The sequence below is a fragment of the Fukomys damarensis genome, unplaced genomic scaffold (assembly GCF_012274545.1).
Source record: "Fukomys damarensis isolate Sample0158 unplaced genomic scaffold, DMR_v1.0_HiC HiC_scaffold_17, whole genome shotgun sequence".
Classification (NCBI taxonomy): Eukaryota; Metazoa; Chordata; class Mammalia; order Rodentia; family Bathyergidae; genus Fukomys; species Fukomys damarensis.
The window spans coordinates 32,913,983-32,920,457 of record NW_022900929.1 but is presented as its reverse complement, the minus strand read 5'-3'; the positions used below and the strand labels follow the sequence as shown (position 1 = coordinate 32,920,457).

At 51.0% G+C, this 6,475-nt stretch overlaps 1 protein-coding gene across 5 annotated transcripts in view; it reads left to right on the top strand.

Moving 5' to 3' along the window:
* The first annotated feature begins 22 nt into the window (after positions 1–22).
* The window catches only part of Map1a (microtubule associated protein 1A), a 20,378-nt gene continuing 13,925 nt past the window's right edge, over positions 23–6,475 (top strand). For 3 of the 5 annotated variants that reach the window (XM_010624835.3, XM_010624837.3, XM_010624836.3), the window contains exons 1-2: positions 23–194; positions 988–1,089. The gene's annotated coding sequence lies outside the window, so the exon portion shown is untranslated. Of the gene's footprint in view, positions 195–987; positions 1,090–6,284; positions 6,383–6,475 lie in introns of those variants that run through there. The other 2 variants (XM_033764963.1, XM_033764962.1) reach the window with 1 other exon arrangement.

The following is a 6,475-nucleotide window of genomic DNA, read 5'->3' as shown; positions in this document are numbered from 1 at the left end:
GACGGCTTCTGGTCTGGGGCTCGCAGGCCCGGGCTCTCCGACGGCTCAGAATCCCGCCGAGCCGCGGTGCGAGACTCCAGCCGCCGAAGTGGCACCGGCGTGCTGGGACCCGAGGAGGCATTCATTGCTCATCGTGATCGGCGACATCGGAACCGAGAGCCAGCTGAGGGCTGTGCGGGCCCACCTAGAGCAAGGTGAGCCGCTGACTTGCTGCACCGCAGCACCTACCTCCCAAGCCTCTCCGCCATCGGCATGCACCTCCCGGCGTGCACGTTCGCTTCTTCCATCCAGTGCCACTTGCATCCTCCCTGCCACGTGTCCACATCCAACCTGCCTCCCCATCCTTACCGCACCCCGTGGCGTTCCGCAGGTTCCCAGGGCAGGGGAACTCGGTGCAGCCCCGAGGGCCGCTCTGGCACTCCCCTCTCCCTCAGGGTCACCGCATTGACCTTCTCCAGATGTCCCAAAAGTCGTCACCACCCCCTGGAGAGTCCCTGCCCCTACCTTATAGTTTCTTCTTCAGGGTCTGATACTGGCACAGTACAAATTTCAAATCTCTGAATGCCGGCAACCGGCTGAAGAGTGACCTTCGGTTGCTCCAGCCCCTCAGTTCTCACTTCCTTCCCCTGTGCCTGTGCCGCAGTGCTGCGGAGGCACCTGAGGGTAGAAGCAAGCCGTGGAGGGGTAGGGGCCAGGATCCAGAGAGAAAGGAGAATCTAGAATCTTAACTGTAGAGACCAACTGAAGGCAGCCTTGCAAGTAAATTGCCACTGATAAACTCATTACTGACAAGTTTAATCTCAACTCTGTCCTTCCCCAGCTCAGGGTCGGAGGTAGACAAAGTCCCAGACACCCTTCAGTGATGCTGGTCATAGCAGCTGTTCTCATCTCCTCCTCCTTCCCTCTTCTGTGAGCTTGAAAGTGTGCCCTGCAATCCTGGCCTCCCGACTTGATCTAGAATCCTCTTTGTTTCTTTTTCTCTCACAGGGATTCTCTCCTGGAACATTGACCTATCATCTTTTGACTTGAACCAGCAGTTGAGACTCTTCATTACTTGGCACCTAGCTCACTTCTCCTCAGAGGTTAAAGGTTAGGACTAATGTCATTTGTCTCAGTCCTTTGGGTGAGGGCTGGTCGTGGAGGAGCCAAGGTCTCTAGAAGAACTGGCCTTGTGGGAGGCTCAAGTGAATTAAAGGGAGGGACAACTCCCTGGTGATGGTCTCTGAGCTGCACTGTGTAGCAATGCCTCCATACTTAGCACACTTTGCACACACATAGTGTGATGGTGGAGGATACCTGGAGAACACAGTTTCTCTAGGAAGAGGGCTGTTTGTGGACAGCTGTTGGCATGTGCTAAGGAAATGAGGTACTCCTCTGGACCAGTCAGTTACCTCCTCCCTGCAGAATTCTATTCTACATTTGTGTTCCTCTTCCCAAATACCCCAGCCTCTCTGCTTCCATTTCTAGAGATCCCAGAATGACCCATGCACCTTCCTAGTCCTTTGTATAGCATAGCCCACCTCCAGGATTCAGGGTTCCTGTTTCCCACTTTGGCTTAGCCAACAGATCTCTAGAGCAGAGCAAAATCCTGGTACCAAGCTGGGTGCAGTGGCACATGCCTGCAGTCCCAGCTACTCTGGGAGGCCAAGGCAGAAGGACCACAAGTTTGAGACCACCCTGGGCAACTTAGGAAGACCCTATCTCAAAATTAAAGGGGGGGGCAGGGATGTAGCTTAGTAACAGAGTGCTTGCCTAGCACATTCAAGGTCCTGGGTTCCATCCCCAGAAACGACAATGAGTTTCCTGGATTCAGTGCTGCACGAGTGAGTTGCACTGAGGTTTGCCTCTGAGATCAGAGCTCATGGAATGTGGTTTCCCATTCTGCTGGGTGGGAGAAATTGGTCAGAAATTTAAGAAAAGATTTTAGGAACTGTCATTCCATGACATTTCTGTGGGGAGCTGCCGAAGGTCATATAGCCCATGATAAAAATGCCAGGCATCTGGTCATGTCATGGGTAAATGTTGATGTGCCAATCCATGCAGCTCTATTGAATTTAAAATCCAGGTGGTATAACAGCATTGCCACCAAATAACTGAATTCATAAGAATAATTCTCAACTGTCAAATGTGATAGGTCCTTCCTATTCCTCCTGCCATATTATTGGTAATTTCTTGATCACTGACTGCTCTAAAGAGCTTCTGGAAAGTTGGAAAGAATAAGGCTAATATGACTAAGTTTCCATTGCACTAGAAAAATGTACAGCAATTTAAAAAATTTGAGGGTAGCACCCTGAGTGCTTTTTTTTTTTTTTTTGTACCGGGGATTGAACTTGGGTCCTTGCACTTGTGAGGCATGTGGCAGAATCACTGAGCAAAATACCCCCACCAAGTGGCATCATTACAGTACAACTGGCCTTCTAGAGTTAGCCATTCTTTGAGACTGCTTCCTTCTAAGAATTACTAATGTCATGGTTTCTTTCATTCTCCCTGATGCCTGAAAATTTTACCACCTAGTGTTCTTAACACTTTAGTGCAAGATTGGGGATGGGGATGACACAGGATGAAATTAATGACTCAACTGAAACTTGCAGACTCTCTGCTGATATTAATAATTTATAGTGAGTTCTCTAACTCTGTCCAATTGGCTGCAGAGATTTGAGAGTAGGCTTTTTTCTGGACTGATGTAAGAAATAAGAATTTAAAACAAACTTCAGGGCCATTCTTCAGATCAAGATAAGGGGATGTTGAGAAGAGGCTGCCTGAGAGATGCATAATTCTCTCAAGCACTCCCCAGAAACAGGCACAGCTATAAAAGCAGCTGCTAGACCTTTTCAATCAAAGCATTTTGCTATGATGTCTTTAAAGGTCTTAGGGCTATATACCTAAGATCAGGGCTTACTTCAGTATACTGAATTTTTTTAGGTTTAGACATTTTCATGGTGACCCATCTTTGTCCCTGGAGAATAGTGGAGAATTTCCTGGAAAAAACCACACAGCTGAAGGCTGCCGCAGCCCCACCCAGCTGGCTCCTCTTTCAGCTGTCCCCACAAACAACAGTCAGGCCAGAGCAGCTGCAGACACTGCCTCTCCCTCAGCCTCCTGTGAGTGAGGAGGCCAGGGGAGCCTGGAGGCTGGGATGGGTTCAAGGAGATGGATAGTTCACTTGACCCTTTCTGCCTGCCCTGCAAGCTGGGCCACCATCCCTAACCTCAAGCTCTGGGCCAAGATGAGGAGAAAGGGAACAAAAATGTATCCTACAATGACAGGAAGTGTGCAGTTATCCCTAGGCACTGCCCTCTCCACATTCACCCACCCACCCTTGGGAGAGAAGGGACTCTTTAGTCCCACCGTTATCATGGCCCAGCTCCTGCTAGTGGTTGTCTGGTAAAGCTTTCCAAGGTGGCTTTCCCACTAGGTTATCCCCACCAGCGAGTGACTTGGGGACCTCCTTGGCAACTTCTAGGGAAAAAAGTCTGGAATTTCCTAGCTAGAATTATGAAACAAACTGAAAAAGAACTGGGATGACAGAAAGCTGAGTCTGGAGCCCAGACGTAGCTCAGTGGTTTGGTGCTTGCTTTAGCAGGCATGAAGATCTGGGTTCAATCCCCAGGATGGCGAAAAGAAAAAAGGTAAACTGAATTTCAATAAAATTCTCATACTTCTACAATCAAACACCTATAGGAAAGGGAAGGTTACTTTTTTTTTTTTTTTTTTTTTTTTTTTTTTTTTTTATTTTTTTTTTTTTTTTTTTTTTTTTTTGTACCAGAGATCGAACTCAGGACCTTGCACTTGTGAGGCAGGCAGCGGAACCACTGAGCTAAATCCCGGGCCCTGCTATTTTAAGACTCTAAAAACACAGGCTGAGAGGTACCATTTGAAGCCTTCTGACTGTTAAGAGTGATGTGTTGAGGAAAGGACTGTTCTGTTACTTCCACCACTACAAAGCCATCCTGAATTAGACAACAACTCCCTGGCTCCTGGGTCTGAGGTTTGCATTGTTGCCTGAAATAGAAAAGCAGGAGCATGAATGGAACTTTGCATCTCCGTTTCAGATTTTGCTGAGAGTTTAGGGTAATCCATGGTTGGTGTGGGCTCAGAGTTGGATTTAGAATTTCCCCAATCACTGGGTGAACTCTGAAGTTTTCCACAAAAGGGATACTTTCAGAGTCTTCAGTACATTTCAAGCTCAGGATCCTATGAATGAGAGAGCACTTTTTCATCTTTTATGCCACTCAATCCTCGCTGCATTACTGAAGGATGACACTAACATCATACTCATCTTACAGTTCAGGAACCTCTGAGAGGGGGAGTGGCTGGTTTAGCTGCATGACTGGTAAATTGATGGAGTCAGGTCTCAACTCCAGGCCTCTTTTTTTTTTTTTTTTTTGGAAACAGGGTCTCCCGGGGGCTGGGGATTTAGCTCAGTGGTTCCGCTGCCTGCCTTGCAAGCACAAGGACCCAAGTTTGATCCCCAGTACCAAAAAGAAAGAAAAAGAAACAGGGTCTCCTATGTAGCCCAGGCTGGCCTCAAAGTCATGTTGATCCTCCTGCCTCAGCCTCCCACGTGCTGGGATTACAGGTGTGTGCACCACCACAGCTGACAGTCCAGGACTTTTGACCTTACTTTGTGCCTGAGCTCAGGCCTCTTGCTCTTCTTTGGCATCTCACCATTCCATTTCAGTGGATCCTAGGGACACAGCAGGTTGACTGGTTGTTGTGAGTGGCTGTTGACAGGATGAAGGCTAAAGGAGACTGCCACTGTGAGTGGGAACCAGGCCCCAGGTGTGGCCCCTGAGGGTAGCAGCTGAGAATAAAGGTGGGCTCTGCACTGGTCTGAAGCCATTTGTTCTCAAGCCAAATGTCTACTCAAACTTCCCTCCTAAGACTCTAGAGAGCCCTAGGAAGCAGAAAGGAGAAAGAGAGCTTGAGATGGGAGGAAATAAGAAGTATGAAGTTGCAGAGGGGAGGTATTTCCCTTATGTGATGCTCGGGAAATCGTCTGCTCTGCACTGTGTGTCTGCAGATGGCCTCTCCCATCCAAATGCGGCTGTTGCCATGTTACTGTTTTGCATCCCCGGATCTGAGCAAGGATTCCGCCCCCTACACCCCCACCCCCACCAGGGTGCTGGTGACTCAGCTTCTCCTCTCCTCTGGCTGCAGTCATGGGAGGATGGGAGATGCTGAGAGCAGAGACCATTTTGGCTTCTCTGACCTTCAGAGGGAGCTCTTGGCAGCCGGGGCAAGGGCGGGTCCCTGCCGGGTGTGCGTGGGTAGAAGTCACTGTGCCAGGCCCTAGGAGCTGGCCAGGGTGTGGAGGTCAGTGGGAGGAGAGGGCAGGGGCACGCCCACTGGGAGTGAGCTCCCAGGGGAGGAGTGCTGGAGCTGTCCAGGTCCTTCCAGTGAGTACTGGGATGCTTCACTGTCTGAGGCTGAGGTAGATACCGAGGGTCCAGACACACTGAGACAGATACACAGACCCAGAGAAAGTCTCCTGGGAGGCAAGGAGAGAGCCCCCTATAATTAATACTAGATCGCTATTTAATCCAAAGAGTACTTTATGCTACGTTTAATAACTCGACCCTAGTACGAAAACCTTGCTTGAGTGTGGGGTCCTGGTGATTCCTCTCAGTCCTTGTTAACTCCTTCATTGAAAGGCAGGAAGTTCCCTGCCTTTAGACACTGCCTCCTCCCACCCAGGCTACAAATCCTGCCGGTCAGTGCCGATGTAGTTGCTGCGCTGCGCCGCACTGGGAGAGGCCTGCATGGGGCTCCCAGGCCCCTCTGCCCTACCATGTTTCACAATTCCAAATGGTACTCACCCCAAGCCAGGCGGATTTCTGCCTGCCTTTGTTTCTATGACCCTGGTTCAGAAGAAGTCTCCTCAGCGATCTCCCATCCCCCGCCCCAGTCCTCCCTTGCCCCCTCCCCTTTTGTCTCCTGCCCCAGCTGGGACTGAAGGTCACTCCCTGGGTCCATCTGAGGGGGAGGCAGCAGATGGTTTCCAAGAGAAGAGGGAGGGCTCTGAGCCCTAGTGCAGGGCTTTGGGCTTCACGCTAATCTTAAAAGGATGTTTCTTAACTGAGCAGGGTACTGTGCGAGAAGGGTACTGTGGGCCAGGGGAGATCAGCCTAGCTCTTTGACCCGCTAGACGCCACAGATCCCCCTGAGCCCCCTGCGCTCAGGGGACGCCCTGAGCACTGACATTGTGAAGGCAAAGAAACGGTTAAGTCTCCAGTGCCTCGTCACGGACCAGCCCCTCACCCCGCCCTGGCGCCGCCCTCCCATCGAGCCCCCCCACCCCACCCAAAGTGCCGCAGACTCTCCGGGAGCTGCCGGGAGGCCGGTGGCTGCCTCCACGAGAGGCTCCCTCGCACCGCCCAGGGTGAGAACTGAGGAGGGGCCGGCTGGCAGGGTCAGAGTGCTGTGGCGGGAGGTGGGACTGGGTCCCAGGGAGGGAGCCCGCACCTGGTGATTT